General features: G+C 40.9%; 1 protein-coding gene across 3 annotated transcripts in view; it reads left to right on the top strand.

The window, feature by feature from the left end:
• Window positions 1-23,915, top strand: part of Etv6 (ETS variant transcription factor 6) — a 224,002-nt gene that overhangs the window by 17,633 nt on the left and 182,454 nt on the right. The gene's annotated exons all lie outside the window — the stretch shown is intronic.

Genomic DNA, 23,915 nt, shown 5'->3' with positions numbered 1-23,915 from the left:
GAGTATGTGGTTATATTTTAACAAATTGCTCCCATCAAAAATAAAATTGAGGGACTGGGGTCTTGGCTCAGTGGTGGAACGCTTGCCTCACACGTATGAGGCACTGGGTTCGATTCTCAGCACCACATATAAATAAATGAATAAAATGAAGGTCTATCAACACTAAAAAAACATTTAAAAATAAAATAAAATAAAATTGAAAATAAAAAGTGAGACTGTTAAGGAGTGGCCTCACTTCCAACCAGTCTTCCATGTGGTAAAGGTGACACTCAGTTACCAAGGATGCCACCTGTGCCAAGTGTCTTTTTCTGAACTTCCTCCATTTTTATGATCCCTGACTGGCACTGAGAAGGGCTCATTAGTATGTTTGTCTTTCTTCTGCATGCAAGTTGCAAGGACACTTAAGCCTCATGCTTCAGGGCAGAATCTGATCACAAGCTGAGATCAGGAAGAAAATTTCCCCCTGTGGTATTGTATTACACAATCGCCCAGCCAGGTGCTCTACCCCTGTTAAACAAACACACAAGCATACAAGCACTTGCCTCCATACTGGCCATTTTCAGAGCAGGATGTTGGACCTTGTAGACAACAGCCTCATTCATTTGGCAAGTCCCTGTACTCTTAAGATGGAAGGAAGTCTCCTTTGCTCCTCCTTCTGTGTGCTGTGCTGAGCTCAGGCCATGTCTTCAGATGCCAGCAACCCTTTTAGCTCTCACTTTGTGGGAGATTTAAAATGGTGCCTAAGTATATACACACCCGCACATACATGCACTTGTACACATATCTTTCAGTTGATTTCTGTAAAACTCGATCCCCTCTCCTAGGCTTTGCTTTAGTTTCTACACCACATAAAACTCATATGCATGCCCAGAACATCAAAATATGGTTCCCAAATAGTAGTGGAATTCTTTTACCACAGTGTCTGCAGTTGCCAATCTCAAGTTTTTCTTCTAAGTAGCTTGGAAGTCTGGTCCAAAGGAACCTGAGGAAGAGGGGAGGGACAGGGACAAACTTTTTCTTCTCTTTTTTTCCTCTTTTTTTTTTTTTTTTTAAAGACTCTGGCTGTGTTGCCTCTTGTGCAATAGGATAATTACCAGCGATTCCCAGGCTCACTGCTTTTCTTCCTTTGCATCTCTATCTCCTGTGGTGCAGTACTTCCTTCTGTCTCTATTATTAGCTTTCTTAGCTTTGCCATTCAGTTCCCCACCTCTCCTTGCTCCCCTCCTTATCTCCCTCCAGCACTTCTCCCTTCACCTCTGTAGAGGTATTTAGGGAGCCAGCTTGCCAGCTTTCATGTTCCATTCACACGTGAACCTTCCTTTTCTTTATTAATGCACAATAATTTTGTTCCTCTTGCATCGCATCATGCATTCATCCATGTGCCCAAAATAGAAACCATCACCCTCCAGCACATCACGTCTGCCCTGTAAACCCTTGGAGCAGAATGTACCGAAGTGAGTTCACCCACAGTATTGTGGCTCTCTGGCCCTTCTTGCCGCTTGCTCATCTTCATATCATCTTTTTGCCTTTCTGCTTTTGATTATCTCATGTTTCTTCCCCAGATTACTGTATTAGTACCTCATTGTTCACCTTGCTTTGTTCATTTTATAGTTCACTGTTTTCTTTTCTCCCCTTTTAAGTTTTTCCTACTCTTTTGGTAGATATTCCTGTTCATTGGAGATTACATCAGTTTTTATTACCTGAATTTACTAAATGAGCATAACAAATAACATTTGGCATGAAGCATATCTTTTAGAAATAAGGGAAGAAAAGTAGATTTTTGGCAGCTTTTAATATCATAATAATTCCAATCTTACAAAAACTGAGAAATAGTTCATGCATTAATCTTATAAGTTATAAGTTAATCTTTGTATTTGTTATGGATCTAACTCAGTTTGAGTAAGAAACCCAGTTTAAGTGTACTACTCTTTCAAATAGTGACCGTAGAAACTAATTATTGCTGTAATTTCAACAATTAATTATTAATTTATGGATGTTGAAATATTTTTGTTTGTGATGCATTACTGTGTGCATCAAAAGTTATGATCCAGTACTGTGTGGAATTACAGTTTTCTCCCTTTACAGTAGTTTATAAAGTGTGCTGGGCTATATTTAAGTAGTGAAGCTGCTTTTCTTTAAATAGCCTTTCCTAGATGCTTTACTGAGGCAGCCATATTCTTGACCTTTTATTACTATTGACTGTAAGGGTTTTCAGTTTAAGGATAGTGTAATCTTATTGACTCCACCCTCCTGTTCTGGGAGAAGATGGAAGAAGTAAGGAAGGCCACTTGAGTCATTCTACTGTAGCATTGTACTGTGTCATTGTAGGAAGAAAGTGAAGTTCACATTCTCCTAACAATAACAGGAAAAAGAGTTAGGAAGGTAGCTTTTAGGATCTGTTTTAAGATAGGGACAGACATGCATACTAGTTCCTTCTTGTAGATGAGAAGTTGCCCTTAATAGTTTTAATTTGGTAGGTGAAATATTATCATACCTAATGCATGAAGTTTCTGTAAGTATGGCCCTAAGTTTAAAACTTGCCTTGTAGGGTTTTTAAAATACCCTTTTCTGAATTCTAATAATAGTCACACATTTTATTAAAACCACGCTTTTTTTTTTTTTTTAAAGAGAGGTATGTAAGCAGGAATTGTAAGTTGTTCTTACTTTTTCTTATCTGTCTTTCTCCTAAGAAGTAATGGGAAAACCTACAACCAAAAAGGGATGGTGGCTTTCTCCTTCCTGGCAGGGATACTCCTTTCCAACTCACAACCTGGTGGTTTCCAAAAAGGAGATGAGGAGAGAGCTGTTGATTTTATGGAACTCAGTTTTAGCCTCCGCGGCAGTTCCAAACAGTGAGCCTACTCAGACTGGGGAATCCAGTTGGGTTTTGTTTGTTGGGTTAAGAGTTGGGGTTCCAGCTTGGCTATTTCTGGAGTACCAGATCTTGGAGGTTTTAAGAGAGGCCCAAAGTGGCAGCCTTGTTTCCTTCATCTTTCTTGAGACCTTGGGTTTCCTGTTGCAACCGTAAAGGATCATCACAAGTAGAAGCATGACATCTCTCCAGTCAGTTCTGACTGCCTCACAGTTAATTCAGAAGACAGTCATTTTATAAGACTGTGACAGGACTTACACATTTAGAACTATAGTTTTGAGGAATTTCAGACTGATGCCCAACAGCTCAGCTAAGTGGCCTATCAAGGGTCCCATGGCCATGATTACCATCTTAGAACTAGAACTCAGGTCTTCTGACTCTGGCCAGCTTATTAATTTTAGACTCAGTGGTTAGTTAATGAAGGCTGTATTTTCTTTCTTTCTTTTTTAAACATGTTAATCATGTTTTTAAAAATATACATATATTTTTAGTTGTGGATGGACATGATACCTTTATTTTATTTATTTTTATGTGGTGCTGAGGATCCAGCCTAGGGCTTCACACATGCGAGGTGAGTGCTGTACTACTGAGTCACAACCCCAGCCCATGAAGGCTGTATTTTCAAAATGTCAGGTCAGTTCCAGTCATATCACTTTTACTAGTGAAGTAGATGAACAGGCTAATTTGTGTGTATTGGTCATGTTAAAAAAAAAAAAATCACGAGTCAGCAGGCCCTGCACACTTCATTTTTGGAGCTGATCTATTTTTGTTTCCTTCTTTCCTTCCTTCCTTCCTTCCTTCCTTCCTTCCTTCCTTCCTTCCTTCCTTCCTTCCTTCCTTCCTTCCTTCCTTCCTTCCTTCCTTCCTTCCCTCCCTCCCTCCCTCCCTCCCTCCCTCCCTCCCTCCCTCAAAATGGCGAAGTAGGAAATTAACTATGCCTAACACGACATCCACTCTTCTGCCATGTTGCCTGTACCCTGTTGGGCTGTTTCAGTGCTCATTTAGGGTGACAGGTGAGTTCTGACCCCCTGAGTATTCTGTTCTTCCATTGAAAAAAATGATCATGAGGTTGTTGATTTTATAGTGCTCTCTGACTATGGGAAGGAACCAACTCCCAACCCAAACTGAATAGCCTCTGAGATCCTATTAAACAGAAAATGCCCTGAACACTAGTGTATGAAAATGCTTTTCTAGGATGAGCTCAAAGCATTTCATCCTCCAAATAAAATCTATCTGCTCGCACTTAGATTGTTCAAAGGCAGATGGTAGGCAATTGAAACAGAGAGGCAAGCTGGCAAAAGGAAAAATAAAACCACAAATATCTGTACATGAAGGTGATCTACGCTCTTGCCAAACCCCCTTCTAACTTCGTTAACACAACAGCGTAGCAATTAAGTAGCATGGGAACTCAGACTCATATGGCTAATACAATTGTCCTCTGTTAATGGGGTGAAACAAAGCTTGCATATAATATACAGTGCTGTTCACCAAAATGCAGTGCTAAAATAGAGTTTAAGAGGTAATCAGTATCATAGTCCATAAACCGTGCTACCCATAGCAGAAAGTTACCTTATTGAAATCTCCCCACTCCCCACCCCATGTTAACAAGAGGGTCACTTATATGAAATGTTTGCCATTACAGAGTTACCAAATCTTTGATAAGGAGCCTCAGATTGGTAGTAAAATGCCCTTGGGTTGGGGGAAGGAAGGTGATGACCAGAACTTAGGAAAAGCCCAGAGCCATTGCTTCATGGGAAACCCTGCATTAAGCCAGAAGCAAAAAACGATAGACATCTGACTGCTGCAGGAGGGCTGGTGACGAAGGAAACCTCAGCACCACTCTTCACTGACTGGAGGACTTTCCAGACTCAGATCTGGCACTTGTCACTAACCTTGAACTTGAACATCCAGTGACAGAAGGGAGAGGGGGAGTGCTTCAGCTGCTGGAGCCGGGTACTTGTGTGGCTGCTCTCGCAGCGGGTCGTTTGTGGCACTGATGGTGCCAAGCCGCAGTGCTTGGAGGGTGTGTAAATGAGGGTGTTGATCCAGACTGCGGATGGGGCAGCTTTGGGAGCAGGTGGGAGTGGTAAAGGAGGAGGGGATTTGGTGGGGCAGGATATGAGATGAGTTTACTCTGCTGGGAAACAATCTGGGGATGTCCATAAGGGAAAAAATCTAGAAGATCATTGAGAGTGGGCTGATCTAAGAGTCAGAAGCTCAGACTGCGAGACAGAATGAAAGATAGGAGGTCTTATTCTCAAAGGGAGATCATTGTAAGGATATTAAACCTGTTGCTGCCCAAGTAGCTGAGGGGAGACCAAAGAAGAAAGTTCTACATTCCAAAAGGCAGTAGGTTCAAGTCTAAGCCTTGAACTTCTTAGTTATACAGAGCTCAGATGTGAAGTGTGAAGGATGCATTCCTGCAGAAATTAATATTTTCCCTGCTAGGTTTTTTTTTAATTTGTCCTAAATACATCAGTTTATCTCCTGTGTAGAGTAACTGTCTCATTTCGTTGGCGTATTGCATTTTCAATTGTTTTCTTACCTAATGGTTTCTGCATCGGATCTTGGCCAGATATGCCAGTGACTGCTATTAGAACCACCCTTTTCCTTTCGCCAGCCCAGTCAGGCTCAGTCTCAGGGTGTCCACATTGGGATTTGGCTGTGATTCATGGCTATGATGAGTGGACTTCAGTTATAAAGCTTGGGAATGAAATGGCTGTTTTATGGAATTTGCTTAAAGCAGGTGTAGTTTTTATTGCTCTGCTAAAGCAAATCCACCCCAGAGAATTTTTCTTTACTCAGAATTCAGAGTGGCCTCCACACTCTCCTTCTCTGAAAGGTACAAATGGTGATACATATTTGACACATGAGTTGGCTTTTACCTTGGGGACTGGCAGACCACCCCAGCAAATACAATGCACGGAACCCAGCAAACAATAAAGAGCCCCATGCTCGCGTGGCCAGATCATTAGCTTCCTTCCTTTTTTGCCTTGATTTTTGGGAAGTTCTCACTTGTTAGTTGCATAGGCCATGGGACATAGCAATATAAAATGCCAGAGGATGTTCAGATGGGTGTGTAGAGGAAGAGGGAAAGCAGGAATTCTGGGCCATGGAGCAGATGGCCAGACGGTGACCTAGGAAGGAAAGCCCAGGCTTTTTTTTTTTTTTTTTTTAAAAAGCCGTTTTTCTTGTTTGCACAGTTTTCATTAAGGAGTACCCTAGCTACAAGTTGAAGAATTCCAAAAGCGAGATCCTAGAATGCCTGCCCTCAAGGGTTTACCCTCCTAAGAGATGATGTTTCTACTGCAGGGAAGATATGCAGAAGACAGCCCTAGATGACAAACACCCAGTTCCCTGTGTATGACCCTGCTCAACTGTGCACGATGGCTCAGGGCCTAGGGGGTTTTTAGGTTGTTTTTGGTGTTTTCCCCATGATGACCCAGTTGTGCAACCCTGCATTCAAGGGCCAGCTGCTTCCTGCTCTTTTCCAGGACAGCATGCATGTCCCTCTCCTAGAGAGATGATGGGGCGAACATGACAGCCGCTCTTTGGCTGCACTAGATGCCAAGGCCCCTGATGCTCAGGAAGACTTTGTGTCTGAATCAGCTGAATCACTGCTTCCCTAGGGGAGGAAGGGAATCTGGTGGTCATCTGATGAGAGCCACAGCCCTTATAACACTGAAGAAAAGTGGGCTGTGCCTGCACCCACCCCAGTTAGCATTTGCTGAAGACATTTAATGCATCATGGCCTGTGTATGTAGGGACATCCAAGCCCTCCCTCAGCTCCCTGGGTTGGACTTTGGTTTTTTGCATGCACATATTTATAAATAGTTGTAGACCTTGAGGTAATCACAGGAGGGAACCTAGTTCTCCAACCTGTGAAAGTTTATTACCAAAAGGAGCAAGAATAATCAGATTTTTTTTTTAAAGATATTCTTCTATAGCCCCAAACACCTGCAGCTCCCAGGTGTTTTGACATTGATCTCAGAATTTCTCAGAAAACATTCTTTGAGGACCTTGTAGATATTACCCTTTGTACTCTGCTTGTAAAGGACAAAAAATAAGGCAAGCAAACAAACAAAGCCTCAGGAAATCCTTTAGTTATAGTGATATATATACATTTTGAAGTACCATTGTATTACTGAGCATGGTCATTTATACATGTCAACTGTTTTAAAAATGTACTCTTTCAAACATAATGTATTTTTCTGAAGTTATTGATGGGGCATTGTGGTCATCAAAGGAAATGTTAATTTGAAGTAAGGCATAGTATTCCCCCCATCTCTGAAAAAAGTAGTTGAGGAGGAGCAACAGGTACCTAGAAATGGTGAAATGAAATAATGCTGTAAAGAAAAAGTCATGGAAGGGAAGTTGAAGGTCTGGCTCTTGTTCCGTGCCCTGTGTTTCTCACCCCAGTCTCTGACGGTGCTCACATCACTTTCCTTGTTATTGGAATGGGCCCAGCCTAGGTGATGCCAGCTGCCAAGTGAGGTCACTAGATGGGGTGCAGGACCTTGGTGCCTTTTTCTTTTGGTCCGCACTCAGCTTACAAATGCAGGTGCTAAAGTGGCACAGCTGAGCCTGCCTCTCCGTTTCCCTAGTCCCCTATCGCCATGCTGTGTCAGACTGCTTGTGGTCTTCACTGATTCCCTGTTCAACTCAGGTGAAAGCCCAGGGAACCCTGACAAGGCTCAGAGCCATGGGGGACCTGGTCCTGCTCACCTCTCTGGCCTCGTCTCTCATCTCTTTTCCTGGGATGAAAACCAACTGCCAGCACTTCTTCCTTCTGGATTTTAGCACAAGCCATTTATTGAAGTATTCTTATCTTTCTTCTACCAACTGACCACTTATTCTCAGGTCTCATTTACCAGGACCTCCTCTTGGATTTTCTGTCCTGGATGAGATGCCCCTCTTTACATCCATTTTGAAACTTCTCTCACATTATCTTGAAATTTCTTGTCATGTCCATCATGTGACAATGAGCCCATGATGTCAAGCCCTTCTTGTTTTTGTGCTTATGATCAACAGTGTTTGGCACAGGGTTGGTGCTCCGTAAATGTCTGTGGAATGAAGGAGCCTGTTGAAAACAGAATATGATCACATATCCCTTCTTTGTGTTTGACTCAGTGTCTGATGCTCTTCTGAGCCTTCTTATCAATGACCGAGACCCAAGAGGACTATTAGCTGAAGAAAAGGCATGCCTGCAGTACTGTCAGATGTAGCCAGATTGTTAGATGTTTGCTTACGTAGGGAGAACAATGTGGAATTTCAGATTTTTTGTTGTGAATTCAGAACCTTGAGCTGTACATAAACTGCAGTGGTTTGGTTTTTAAGCTGAGTTTCTGTTTATAGTGAACTCCTAACCAAATCAAACAAAGGAAGGTCTTCCTTATCATTTGCTTCTCCCTACAAGGACACTGTGGCTCTCTGAATGTTCCTATAGAACAGGAAAAGTGATCACAGATCAATTCTAGTTGCTGTCTCTGAAAAAGAAAAAGAAGATGGATGGGCCTGGCTTTGCGATGAACTTTTCTTCTCTCCCCTCCTCCTTCTTTTCTCCTTTTGCTAGTAATTACAAATCTGAATGGAAGTGCTGTTGAGAATCCAATTTATTTCCTGACTCTGAGTAATAGAACATAGATAGCACATGAATCTAGATTCTTTGGGTACACACATGCATATACACATCCACTCTACCTTTGACCTGACATGATGGGCTGACCCGGAGACCTGTTTCTTAAGCAGATGGATACCTCTATTTATGTTTCTCTGAATCTTTCTTAGTTTATTAGAATGCAGCTAAAAGAACATGAGTGGCCTGGAATAACTGGACAGATACTTACTGAGCACCTATGATGTGCTAGATATTATTGGAATTACTAGGATGAAGAAGTCAAGGCCTCTGATTCAGGAGGCTTGCTGTGTAATGGGGTCAAGTTACTGCTATTTGCTCTGTAATTTTGGGAGGCAAATCCTTTAACCACTTTAAACTTCTCATTTCTTTAAACTACCTGGTTCTTAACTATCAAATGAGGATGGTAGTCCCTATGGAGGGATTGCTGTGAGGATAATAACACCTATTTCACATGGTGGCAGAGTATCTCCTGGGATGTTTGTCAGATGATACCTGACAAACACCTGTTCATCCTTGACACCTATCAGGGTGCCCTCAGCCCTCTGACCTTCTCTGGCACAGTAGTGTTCTCCTCAGGTGGTCTCTGCTGGGCTGCTGCCCGTCTTGCCTTGTTCTGCTTTGGTTCCTGTTCCTGTGCCTGGTTCTTGTGGATGAAGAGCCACATTGTACTCTCTCTATAATCCCAGAGCTCAGCGCTGTGTCCAGAACACAGCACTTGATATGTTTTTGGTGCTGAATTAAAGAACAAGGGTTAGGAATGGCAGGAGCTCTGCCTGACACATCATTATGATAAGCCCTTTGGGCAAGAAAACAGAGGTCCTGGAGATCAAAGGAGACCCTGGAGTGCCCAGTTTTAATTTTAACGTTGTAAATGTGTATACTTTTTGTCATGGATGCTGACTGATTGCCCAAGGTAAGGAAATCTCTTGAGAGAAGTCATCTATATGTTTAATGCAGAGGTCAAGCATTAGCTTCCCAAACTAACAAATGTAGGTGGTTGGCGATAGAAGGCTCATTGGTTTTATGTTGTCTTCTACACCTTATATGGCAGCAGTACCTTCTCCTTCTAATATTCTCTCCGCTTTGCAGAAAGAAATGTTGCAAGATGAATCACCTTCTTTTCTGCTCTGACCATGCCTCCCCACTCCATTGTCTATTTAAATAGAGAACTGATATGAGTTATTGTATTAGTAGGGTTTTCCAGATAAACAGAACCAGTAAGAGATATTTCATTGACTCAGGGAAGCCAGTACTGTAGTTCATAGTCCAAAGGTCAGAGAACCAGAGGAGCTGATAGTGTAACCCTCATCTGGGGATTGTGAGTATATGTTCTAGTGCAAGCTGTGAGGCAGGAAAAAAGGGTGTGACTGGTGAATCCCTCCTTTCTCTGCCTCTATTCTATTCAGGCTCTCAGTGGATTGGAAAATGCTCACTCAGACTAGGGAGGGAAATCTATTGTACTGAGTCAACAGATTCAAATGCAGTCTCACCCAGAAACACCCTCATAAACACATATATTTCCTATCTCTAAAAAAGAATAGGAAGATGGATAGGCCTGGCACCCCAACATTTAATCTGGCCACCCCATGATCTAGTCAAGGTGACATGTAAAATTAACCATCACAATTATTAATAACAAATAACATTTGTTTGAAAGGAGAATGTTCTTTTCTATTGTGTGTGTGTGTGTGTGTGTGTGTGTGTGTGTGTGTGTGTGTGTGTGTAAAATCTTATCTGAAAATACAGGAAACAAGGGATAAAATCTTGGGGAAAGGATCTTTTCCCAAAGGATCAGTTTTTCTTTTTACCCACCTCTTTCACTCTCCATGTTGAAATAAAAGACTGATAGTAGTTTGGGAGGAAACAACCACTCTCTGTAGTTATGTAGTGTTCCAAGTAGAGGGGGCTCTTAGTGCTTGATACGCGAGTGAATGAATGAACGGTTGCATTTTGAGGAAGAACTCACCTTCTTGGACAAAGCTTGCTAATTTTTTGCATAATACTGTCTTTTCATCTTTCCCCTAGTTTCTTCAGACTGGGGGATGGAGTGATCTCTTCTATCCTTGCCAGGCTTGCCTGCCACACAGTTCATGTATAGCATGTAAAATGGTCTTGATGTTTCTCCAATCTATAAATAAATACTTTAATAAAAAAATGGGGCCATCATGGGATCTGACTCTATTTATTCTTGTTATTCTCTTCTTCTCCTCTCCTCCCACAGGGAAATGGCACATTTAGAAAGAGTCTGCACCATTTGATGATTTGTGTCAACATAGTTCTTTGCTTTCAGACATGCTTGTTCCAGACTCCATGAGAGCAACCACATTTCCATTGGCATCCACCATGGCGACAGTCTGTGTACACACACCTCCTCACCTGTCATTCTTCTCGAGTTTACTAATCTCTTTTCATTGATTTCATTGTAGTATGATATTATGGTGTGGTGAGACCAGCACAGCTGGGAATAAGGACTGGCTGTGTCTGTGGGTAGAACACTTCCCATTCTTGGCTGTTAGTTTTTTCTTGCCATAGGTTGAGACATCCAATCTGATGGTCCTTTGGCTATAAGAGCATTTGATCTCTGAATGTTGAAAGGATACAGGTAAGGTTCCAATCTTTCATACCTTACCTTTACAGGAACATTTTGGTCAGCTCGGTAAGTGAGGATTAAAAACATTCTGCATTTCCTTGACAGCCAAAGGGAAACCATATTAGTCCCATCGGATAGAACCTGCTAGAAACAAAAAGTCTATAGTTTTGGGTTATCATTTTATTTCAGATCTATTGATAATAAGCTGGAAATCAAATTGCAAAGTGGATACATGTGTATCATTTAATGTTATCACTGTTTACATTTTTCTCATATCTAAGCTATTTCTGATGGTAAAGTATTTTGTTTTGACCAAGAACTCCTACCACCTTAGTGACGGTGTGGTCACTGACCTTGTCCCCAAAGGTCCATAATACTTGTTCATCTAGAACAGAGGGTGCATGAGGGTCATCGCTTCTATGGTTGGAACCAGCCCTAACATTGGTTTTCTTACAGCCAGGGATTAACTCCCTCCATTGAAGACTTATGAGGGGGAAGAACAGATAGCAAAGAGTTTGTTAAAACCATGAACTGTCCCTATTTCACCTTAGCAAAGTGATCTGCTTTGAAACTAATTAGAGCATTTCCCCAATGGTGTGGGTGATCTACTTCTCCTCTTGCTATAATTTGAGCACGCCTGGTCTCTCAATTTTACCATGTGGCGGGAACTACCATATGGCAACTGTCCATTTTTCCATCTTTCTCACCCCTTTCCTTCTGACAGAAGAATGTTGAGGGGTTCCTTCCTTCAGATGAAGCTTAGACCTTTTGATCCAGGCTTGTTTAAGACTTTATTCCTCTATGAATATCCTTAACACTTTCCTTCTCCTCACTTTTTGTTCCCTAAATTCTTCTTTGAGGGGTGGCAGTGTAGCTCAGTGGTGGAGCACTTGCCTGCATGCATGGGGCTCTGGGGTTGATCCCCAGCACTGCAAAACAAAAACAAAATCAAAACAACTCTTTTGTGTTTGGATCTCAAGGCAGAAGAGGAAAATGTCCACAAGGCCATCAAAGTCTGGCCAACACTTTCTGATGAAGATGATCTCTTCCTTTTTTTTTTTTTTTAAGTACTGGGCATTAGCCTCACACAGGCTAGGACAGTGTTCTACCACTGAGCTACATTCCCAACCTGAAGATGACCTCTTCTATTCTTCTGTGGAAGCCTTTTCCTCTGCATGCCACTGAGACTAGACCTAATAGCCTCCTACTATTGACTGGCATACCTGCCACATGGGTAAAGAGGTCATTTATCATTGTAGCTACTGGGGTGGCTGTAAGCTACCTGCATCTGGGTTCTATTGTACCTAGAGCACTAACAAGCTTGTTGGCTTTCTTTGTTTTTCAGGGTCATATGTTCAGGGGCAGGCATAGGCCCATCTTTTCTCTTACAATGTGCTAAGGATTTGGGTTCTGTGGTTTTAGGCAAGCATTTTGCATAAAGTTAGCTGTTTACACTTTTTTAGCAAATTCATCATCTTTCCTGCTGAGGTTCCAGGTATATTTTTATTTTGTTTTGTTTTCATGTATCATGAACCACTAAATCTGGTGGCTTCCATGGGGTGTTGCAGAAAATAGGAGATAGGACTGAAGTTAGGAATGCAAGTTCCTGACTATAAGTATGATTCTCACTTCCATCACCGCCAAGGACATCAGATCACAATTCAATGAGTAAATCTGAGTTCTTTTTCTTTTCTTTTTTTTTCTGAGTTATTTTTGATTATATGTTTATTGTCAAGGCTAATAGTTTTCATTTAAGCTATAACATAACTAAGATGGATGACGAAATGCAAAAAGAGCTCTAATAAGTGAATTTACCCATTCTTTTTCTCTGGCCCCTAACTGTGGTCATTGTTGGACCATGACATAGATAGCACAGGACCATGTTACTTTCTCATTTATTTGTGGGTTCAGAAGGCCAGGACTAGAAAGAGGGATGAGGATGTCACCATCTCAGGACTTCTTTTTAAGTCTGGCTGATTATGAAACTCCCCTTTCTCCAGGAACTGAAGCAGCCTGTGAGCTTGAGTTTAGAGTTTGTTTTCCTGGGAATGTCAGCAGACTGTAAACTCAGAAACAGATTGTCCCGAGAAAAATTCTCCAACCAGTTGTTGTTACATTTTTTCTTATTGTTACCTTTTCTTTTGGTAGATCCTCTCATATGTACTTCATAAAGTTGACTCACAACCTTTTCTGCTTAGTTTCTGACCTTTCTAAATAAAATTAATTGGTAATTAGTTCAGTACAAATGTATTGCCGTGAGAATAATGATGGCAACTTGCCATAGACATTGACAGCCAAGTCACAAGTGCAGGCATGTTGGTCCTGTGTGTGAAAATGTGCAGGAATAATGTGACCAATTAATTTTACTAAATTTTCTTTTACTATATTACATACGATGAATATAAACATCATGTGTGCTTCTAACAATTCTTTCAGTAAATAAAAATAATTATTAATTGTAAAGTGGGTCTTTTTCTTAGCAGATATTACCTCTAATAATCCATGGCTTCTGATTTATGGCATTTTTTTGAATTGTTGCTAATTTGATAGTTAGCTTTAAAAAAAATTCTCTGTGATTCCTTTCCTTTGATATTTTGCTTACAAAGTCTTTCTTTACCCTAAGATCAGTTAGATATATGAAATATTACATGTTTTTATTTTTCTGTTTAAATTTAAGATTTTATTACAGAGATTACAAATGTTAAAAAGCAATGAGAATGGTATAATGAACTCTATAGACTCATCACTCAGCTTCAACAATTATCAATATTTAACTAACCTTGTTCTGTGTTCTTCCATACCTTTCACCCCTCCTCTACCCTGTTATTTTGAAGTACTATATAAATCCCTCGTAATTTCATCTATACAGTAAGTATGTCTTTAACAGACTAAAAAAAAAAAGAAAACAAAAGCAAAATGACATTATCATACCTATCACATCTTATGAAGCTAGCAGTCATTCCTTTATATTATCTAATTATAATACACCATTTGTGTACCGAGGATACAACCTATAAAAGTAAAGTCTGTAAATTCTAGTACTCAGGAATACTCTAGTGTGAGGAAACACAAAAAAACTGAAATAAAATCAAAATAATTTTTGCTAATAATCAGGGCTCTAAAAGAAACACAATGGGTTATGTGAGACCAGACCAAAGGTACGGCTTTTCCAGGTAGGGTGGCCTGGGAAGCCCTGAGGAGATGACCTGAGAGCCGAGGCCAGCTGAAAAGAAGGACCTGACCCTAGGGGCCCAAGGAATGCCTTCCCAGGCAGGGGGACTTGCCGATGCTCACAGAGTTTGGTGTGTCATTTAACCCAGAAAAAAAAAAATATATATATATATATAATATTTATATGTTATAAATATATATATTATATATATTATATATATATGTTATAAATATATATATATATATATATATATATATATATATATATATATATATTCACTGTTAATTCTGGTTTTTTCAACAGGCAGACCGGAAAGAGCCATCCAAAAAAACACTGATATTGAAGTTTCTGATAATTCTTGGCTGATTTGTTTATCAGTTATACTTAATTGCCCTTGGACAGTATAGAAAAAATGAAACTGAAAATCCATGCTGCTTAAAGACCCTTTGAAATATATAACTCCCTCAGGGCACAGACCCTTATCTGTCTGTGATAATGGAGCTCTAGTTTCTGTAGGACAGGTTCCCTCCTGAGATTTGGGGCACTTCCTGGTTGTTTCTGGAAAATAAAAGTGACAACTTTTTTTTTTTTATTATTATTATGGCTTTTTAATACTACTTTCTCTCTAGGTGAAAACCAAGATATAGGAAACAAGTATAAAAAAACACAAGAGCATGTGTGTGCATGCCCCCAAAGTCTTTTTCCCCCATACATATGAATTTATATGTGAGTAACAGAAAGGAGAAAAAAAATACACAGAGAAGGTGGTCTTTATCAAACTTAATTTAAATGTATCAGCAAATTATAACACATTCTTATCTAAATCTTTATTAAGATAAAATGGGGTATTATATTCATATAATTGAACAGAAGTGGATGATTGCAACCTTTTTCTTCTTGGCCATTAAAAGAAGAATGTGAAAGAAACAGTTTTTAAATCCATAGAGAGTATGTCAGCCTTGCCTCAGACACAGCTAGCCAGTCAGACTAAACATTCATGGATATTTCATGTAGTACACAGTGGATATTTTTATAAGAAATCTTCATGATTAGTATTTACCACTGAATTTAACCCAAAGTGAAATCCCATTGTATCATAAGACAGTTTAAAATATTATCTTCTGTCACTCCTGAGAATGGTGCTGTTCTTATAGTTTATGAAATCATTCTTTTTACTTATTTGTCTTCTTGATCTGCTGACATCAGTGCCCTGTATTCATCAGGGATTAATGGGTTTTCCTTTCCAGTAAGTGGGACACCAGTTGGTGGTTATGATGGATTCAGTTTGTGTTCATTTCCTCAAATGTTCTTTTGGGCCTGGAGCTCAGTGATAAACCAGGAGATTATTGTTTACATCTATCAGAAATTGGCCATTCTGTCTTTTATGAGATTTTGTGCGCTTTAGAGACCGTTTTGCACACCTTGATTATTAGAAGGGGTCTGGGATACTATTGAAGTGGCACAGAGATTACACATCAACAGCATTGTCTACTGAATCTTAGTGCTTTGTAGTTCTTAAAATTAAAGTTTCCCAAAAAAATCTTTTAAAAATAAGAAATAAATAGACACATCATTGGGTACACACGTTTATTTACTCAAGATTCCTAAGTATGAGAAATCAGTAAATGAAGTGAATTGAAGGACTTAGCACCCTTCTGGCTGAAATAGAGCTTTGTAAGTATTGTATGTTGTTGTTAAAGAACAAGCATTTGTTGGGTTCCCGTATTTAAGACACTTTCAAGCATTGTAGAGAAAGGAAAGCACATAAGCCTGACCTTTACCTTTAAGGAACTTGTAGCCTAGTTGAGTAAGATGCATGTGTAAAAAGATACCTGACAGCACAAAGCAGTTTGTGATCAATGCCAAATGCAAATGTGTGCTGAAGGAGTTTTAAAATGAGGGAGAGAGTTCATTGTGAATTAGAATAATAATAATCGCAGTGACAGCAGCCGACTTTTATGGAGAGCTTGCCATGTGCCAAATACTGATCAAGTATTATATAGGTTTTCACACATTTAATAGTCATATCAACCATGTAAGATAGGCATTTCTATTGTTCCTGTTTACAGAAATCTGAGCAAGGCTAGGGAAATGGTGCTGCTTTTGTTAGATTCTGGGCTGCTGTTAGATTCTGACTGTAGCCAGGCCCATCGTCTCATCCACACCGGGGTGCTTGAGGAAAACTTGACTGAAGGGGGAACCTTTGGGGGAGAGAAAGGAGACCATCTTCCAGAAGAGGCTGCTGGGTACAGGGAAAGAGAGAAAGGTGAGGCTTCTGCACCATGTTTAAAGGCCTCAGTGCCGGGGAAAGCACTTGGACTTGATCTAGAAGCAGCTGGAGATGAGTGTCACACTCATTGGGTAGCCCCTACAGTTCAAGTAGGGGCTTTCTAATCATTTCTGCTTTAGTTTTCAGTGGTTCTTTGGATTTTTCCCTTGACCTTAAGGTATCAGTAACTACCAGATCTCAGTCATCAGAGAGTAGGAGCTCACTATCCCCCTGGCCATCTGCTGGGCTTCCCCACAACTCACATGAGCCTAAATCCTGCTGCAGAACCCATCTTGGATGGCAGAAGGTAGAGCCAGCTGATGGTTACCACTTCTCTTTAGGCTTCTCTGGATTGGGACCAAAGAACCCACGTTTTAGGGCAACCCTAGGAACCCTGGTGGAGAGTGGTGGAGCCTGGAGGCTATTGCAGGATCCCCTAGCCCCAGCTGCCCCCTGAAGTCCAGCCTCAAGTCCCCTGCAGGCTGATTGGAAGACCTTTGTGATCACCTGGTCAAGACCTCATGCATTTAGAGAGCAAGGTTGGAGGAGTAACTGCAGTTCTCTACTTCATGGAGATTGAGCTGGAATTTAAATACTGGCTCTAAAATAAACTATAACTGCTGGTGGCTCCAAGAAGCCAAACAAGCTTAACATTAAATGACACAGGGCTTCTGAAAACATGGCAAGAACTGGGAACAAAGGTTACATACTGCATCTATAACTCGTTTTAAAAAGAGAAAATATGTGATTAAGAAATATTTTGGCAAGATCTCACCAAGATTATTTACTGGGAAGGAGGCCCAGGATTTAGCTAGGCAGGGGAAATGTAGGGTATCTGCTGGGAGTATGTAAGGAGTGCATTTTGAAGTATGGAAGTAGATTGAATTTGTGTGCCTGCAGGAGAGCGATCACCATTATACAGTTGTCTGTCGCTAAGAGGAACCAGAGTAAGCAGAGGAAAGGGTCTACTTGAAACTAGAGACCCATGCTGAGGTGGGGAAGGGTAGAACTCAAAGGTGAACTCTGCTCCTTAGCTATGTTTTGAAATGACACCACACAGTGCATTACTGTTTTTTTTAAATATTTTTTAGTTGTTGGTGGACATAATGCCTTTATTTTTATTTATTTTTATGCTGAGGATTGAACCCAGTGAGTGCCTCACCCATGCTAGGCGAGAACTCTACCACTGAGCCACAACCCCAGTCCCGCATTTACTGTTTTTAAATTTAATTTAATTTTAAACCATATCTAGCTCTTCTCTAGTCTTATCCAGGAGGAAAACTTCATTTGCTATCGGCCTGACTAAAAATGTCCACAGTTACGCTAACGCGCAAGTTTAGGAGAAGAGATAAAATTTGCCTTTCTAGTTTCAACATTTGATTACCCAGCTATTTCTGGGGAAAAGAAAAAAAAAAAAAAACTGGCATCAACTGAAATTTTCCTGTTGGGGCCTGGTCTGAGGGTGTTGGGAGAAGTGGGAGCTGTTGCCAGCCATGCTTTTGGTGGACTGTGTGTTTGGGCACTCGGGCAGACCATGCTTCTGCCTGGGGCGGGTTCTCTCCAGGGTCCGTGTCCCTTCTGGGGATCTTCCCCCTCCGACTCCTTTGTCTTTTCCTCTTACTTCTGCTGTACACTCTTTTCAGGGCCTACGGTCCAAGCTCGTCTGCTTAGTGTAACTTCTGAAAGATGATAGAACTGCTTGATGTTCATGCGCACACACCGGCAGGCGCACAGTGATGTTTTTGCCAGCAGCTCCGCATACTCAGTGTCACAAGCACGAATTTACCATGAAGTTTGAAAAGGGTCAGAATATTCAAAGATGAGGTTGGTGCGGGGCCACCAGTGTTTTGTGGTTGCTAAGGCAACTGGAATTTATCTGGCGCAGCCCAGCGCTTGGTTCCTCCGCTGATGCCAAGAGGAGTGAGATGGCCCCTCAGACCACACCAAGGAGGAATGTGGAGAGCGCACACCACACAGGGCCCGACCAGAGGCGCGTCTTGCCTCCCTTCAGCTGGTTATCTAGACGTCGTCGGCTGGTGGAATTGGGGTGGAATGTTTTCTCTGTCCCCCTCCTCAATCCTTTTAGGACTCTAATTTTAGTTTTATGTGATTCAGGCACCATATTATCCTTTTCTTATAAATTCATTTTTTGGTTTATTTTTAATATTGGACTTTATTTGCAAAGAGTTGAATTGATTATGATCCTTTGTGACACATTATTTTCATATTTTTACTTAAACAATAAGCAACTTCCTAGTTAGTTTGGGCTGCTCTAACGAATAACCATCAACTAGGAGGATTATGAAAAGCAGAGGTTGATTTCTCTCACTTCTGGAGGCTGGAAATCTGAGATCAGGGTATCAATGTCGTTGAGTTTTGGTGAGGGCCTTCCTCTGGGCTGCAGACTGCCTCTTCTCACAAGTGCCCTCACGTGGTTAGAAGGGTACCCTTTATAAGGGCACTAATCCCATTCAGGCAGGCTCCACCCTCAAGACCTAACTGCCTTGCACTCAACCTCTTGTTGCCATTGCATTAGGGACTAGAATTTGAAGAACATGCTTTTGGGGGACAAAAGCATTCATGCTGCCTGAATGACTCTACACCTATCCTCAAAACAAAAGGAAGGGCTTTCAAAATAACCTATATCTGACCAGAGGGTGGTCTTGCTCACATCTTCCTTCACCTGCCTAGGATGATCCTCATCTCAATCCTAAGTGTGTCTCCTCTTTACCCTCCCCACTCATGTTTTCTTTCTCCTATAGGTAGTCCTAAAATAGATGAGAACACAAAACATATAAAATGTATGCATTGCTACAACATATTTAATTTTAGTTGTCTTTAAGCTTTATTAAAAAGTGAATAACCATATACAATCTTTTGGGATTTATTTTTTAAATATTTCTATTTGTGCATTATAGTTGTATATAATAGTGGGATTAATTTACTCCATTTCAATTTCCAGTACTTCCTCTTTCCATCCCCTCTTCCATTCCCCTGTTCCTCTCCCTCTACTCTACTGATTTTCCTTCTATTTATTTTTTTTAAATTGGTGCTTTATAGATATACATAAAGGTGGCATTCACTGTGGTGTATTCATACATGTACACAGCATAGTTTGGTCAGTTTCATTCTGCAGTTCCTTTAACTTCCCATCCTTCTTCCCTGCTCTTCAATCCCTCCCATCTACTCTATCCATCTCCCTTCTATTACATAGGATCCCCCTCTTGTCTGGTTTTCCTTTGTTACTTTGCTCTAGCTTCCTCATATTTGAGAAGATATTTGACCTTTGGCTTTCTGAGTCTAGCTTATTTTATTTAGCATGATAGTCTCCAGTTCCATCCATTTACCAGCAAATAATATAATTTCATTTTTTTATGGCTGAGTAAAACTCCATTGTGAATATACACCACGTTTTAAGAAATTCATTCATCTGTTGATGGGCACCTGGCTGATTCTATAACTTGGCTATTGTGAACTGAGCTTTTATATCACTGTATATGCTGATTTTAATGCTTTGGGATAAATACCAAGGAGTGGAATAGTTGGGTCATATGGTGGTTCTATTCCTAGCTTTTTGAGGAAATTCTGTACTTCTTTCCCAAGTGGGTTGTACTAATTTGCAATCCCACCACCAATGAACAAGTGTACTTTTTTCCCTCACATCCTCACCAGATTTTATTATTATTTGTATCCCTGATGATTGCCATTCTAACTGGAGTAAGACGAAATCTTAAGATGAAGAAAAAAAATTTCTTCTTTTGAGGAACGTCTGTTTAGTTCTTTTGCCCACTTCTTGATTAGGGGATTTCCTTTATTTCTATTAATATTGTACTGTTAACATTCATCTATATTGCTTAATGCCACTGTAGTTCATTTAATTCATCTTCCATATGATGTTCTGTTGTATATGATTGTACTCAGTTAATTCACTCACTTTCCCATTGATGAATATGCAGGTTAGTGCTGGGCTTCACACTTGTGAACAAGTGTGCTGTAAATATATTCATGTACATACATGCGGTCACTTGTCCATGTGCAAGAGACTCTTGTGTATACTACTCCATACTTTATAGAGGACACATCTTATGTAATGTTGTTCCTCCCCTTGGCTTCCTGGCCCTACTCAGTGCTTAGAGCAGCTCTGAGTACACAGCAAGTGCTAACTTTGAATTTGACTTCAGTGCCATCAATGCTTGTTGATTTAATCTTATGTTAAATTCTATAAAACCAAACTTTTTGTTCTTCCTTGTGTAATCAGGTGAGTTCTGTGCACTATTTTATACAGTGTCTACATGAACTAGTGGCAGATACCATCTTTAAAAGACCTGGCTGGTTTCTGCCCTTAAAGAACTTGCCATCTAGTGGGGACAAGATTTATGCAAATGGTGTATCATAATGTTATGATATGTACTATAATACCCAGTTCATAGGGTGAGCATGCCTACCTGGGAGAGAACACTTCTGGTGGTCAGAGTGGGAAGATAGTGTTGGACCTGATATTTGGAGAATGAGCAAGAGTTCCCAAGATGGGTTGGGGAGGCAGTCAGTTGAAGCCATAGGAGAACGTGACACACTCCGGCTGTGGCAAGTGGTTGTCTTTGAATGAAACGTGCAGTATGTGCAGTTAAATGGAAGCAGTTAAGGTGAATCAAATGGTGTAGGTAGACCAAGCTCATTTCCCAGAGTCTGTCCTGCAACTTGTCACCTAAGTCTGTACTGCTTAGTGACATCCTCCCTCCCTTTTCCTTCAAAGCACATACGGTTGGCTAAGAGGGCGGCCTGACCACATGCAGAGTAAGGAGAAAACCCCAAGGTCTTCTGGTCCTTGTCTGCCTGTTCATTGGACACTAATGGGATTCAGGAATAGTCTCTTCAGGGACTAGACCAAGCTAACTCCATTGCAGAGAAAGCAACAGTACATGCTGTGGGGAAGTTCCACTGCCTCTCCTCGTATCTTTTTGCCTCAGCATCTTTCTCCACTCTGTCTCTGTCCCCAGCTACTTCCATCCATTTGTTTTCTAGTGACGAAGCACTTGGGAGGCTACAGGGATGGCTGCCTCACCCACATCCATCCCTGACCATCTGTTCTCAGAGGCTCTATGGCTAGCAGAGGGAGTGATGATTTTGGGTAAGAGCACCAGTGAGGGCTGGTGGACAGCAGGAGTCTCTCTTCTCAGTGAAAACATCGAGTCCTCTGTGACCAATTTTCCCTCTAACTAGAGAAATTATACAGCCTCTGCACACACAAACACACACACTTGGGAAGAAAGGATGGAGTTGTACCAAATAAAATTTTTATTGGAATGGATGGTGGTAGAGAAATACATTGTATTACGCCATGGCATAATAGAGTGTTATGTTTTGGATGACTTTGTGCCAGTCTTTATTTTAAGTCTGCCTCATTAGAGATCTGATTTCTCTGTATTCCTGCACCTACCCAGCATGGGGGTTAAGAACACTTATTCTAAAAATTTGATACACTTATATTTGAATTCTGCCTCAGTAGCATATTAGTTCTGTGAGTTTTGGTATGTTTTTTAACCTCTGAGGCTCAGTTTCCTCATTTGAAAATGGGCCACTAATAATACCTAGCACTCACAGTGGGTTATTAGGAGGGTTATATAAGATGTATGAAATGCATATTAAATATTTCATCAGAGCTTTTTATGGAGTTGTTTGGATTTGGGACCCATTTGTTGCTTTTATAAAAAGTTCCCCTGCTAAGTGAGTCAGTCAGATGGCCATCTCCTAGCCCAGTGGACTGTCTTCTGTAATGGTAGATTTTTCGTGTCATTCAGTGCAGAGGTTAAGTGGGAGAGTGAGTGCGCCGGTAGATGGGCACCTCCATCTGATCGTAGCTGTCTCTCACTTTCAAAACAGAGCTTTAAAAAAATATCCTTCCCTATGAAGCTTTCCCAGCAAAACCTCTTTTTTTCCACCTGGTTATTGTCTCTGTGTTTGTTATGGCCTTCTCTCTACTTTCATATATTTAGCTCTTCAAAGTCATAATCGTTTATCTACATGAACGTTTTTTGTGTGTTTGTCCCGTCTCTCTCTTTCTAAGACATATTCCTGCTGGTGCATAGAAAAAGATGTTCTTTCCCTTCCCCATGGAAATTCTCTTTTCTCTCTCCTTAAAGAGCAAGGAGATAATTTGGCTCCAAGTTCATTATGTATCAGTTTATCACTGTGCTTCCTTCTCTTTGATTGACATGTGATTAAACAAACAAAACATAGAACTTGCCATAAAAAGATGGCGTATGTTGTTCAACATCATTTCTGTAACTTCTGTATACTGAATTTTGTTGAAATCTGTCAAAGGATGCTGAGGACTAGCCTGTGTGAAACATTTTATTTTTTCTGGCATTTTCATGCACATCAAACTGAAGGTGAATTGTCCATTCTTTTAATGATATTATCAAATCTAGCTCCAATGCATTGGACTACTTAGACAATTAATGTGATATGAACAGATCCTAACGAATTGGAATAGATATTTCTCTACCTTAGGTAATTAGTATTTTTGAGAGTGAAATAAGAAAGTGGGGAATAAGGACTGGCATAGAACAGTATGAAGAAAGGCGGAGAAAAGCATAAGGAGAGGAAGGGAACAACACAGCCATGGCCATTGAGTTTAAGGAGTTGGAATTCTTTCACTGGATGCTGGAGCTCTTCCTGCCAGCCATTGTACCCTGGGTTCTGTCAACTTCCACCAGATCATGATTAAAGGAAGATCTGATTGAAGGAAGTTGTATTAAAGCCCTGCCGAGCTTCACACTTTAAGGGGGTGGAGTGGAGCAGACACTGTTGGTGCAAGCTGGGAGAGGAGAAGGGCCAGTTTAATTAATGTTTCCCGAGACCTTGGAAAGGCCCTTTTCTTAGCTGTGTTTCACCTGACAGGTTCTGGTTTTGAGGAGCTTCAAGCTCTCACCTTCATGCTGTCCTTGTCTAGTCACCAGGTGGGAGTGGGGGTGTTCTCATGGCACCTCCTTATCACTTTCCTCTCCCAGTGCTGGTGACCCTGGGGCATATGAGTCATTGGGAGAAACTTCTGCTGTTCCCCATGTCCTCTCCGCCAGCCTTGGGTTCAGGAGCTATGGAGTCTAGTGTCCAGCAGCTCATAAGATATTTCATTGGCTTTTTCCATATCACCAGTAACATCTTCCTTCTTCCCAGGTAGTCACTTATGAGATGCTAGAAAGACCTGCAGGCTCTGTGGTCTAACTCCTCCATTTTAGAGATGAGGACCCCTGACACCTGGGGAGATGAAGTGACAGGTGCAGGGGAGGAAAGGAAAAGTTTTTTCTGCCATCATCTTAGGCTTTCCAGTTGAGTCCTGTAAATTAGGCTAATGAAAAACAGACCAACAAGAGA

The sequence above is a fragment of the Ictidomys tridecemlineatus genome, chromosome 6 (assembly GCF_052094955.1).
Source record: "Ictidomys tridecemlineatus isolate mIctTri1 chromosome 6, mIctTri1.hap1, whole genome shotgun sequence".
Lineage (NCBI taxonomy): Eukaryota > Metazoa > Chordata > Mammalia > Rodentia > Sciuridae > Ictidomys > Ictidomys tridecemlineatus.
This window is presented reverse-complemented; position numbering and strand designations above follow the sequence as displayed.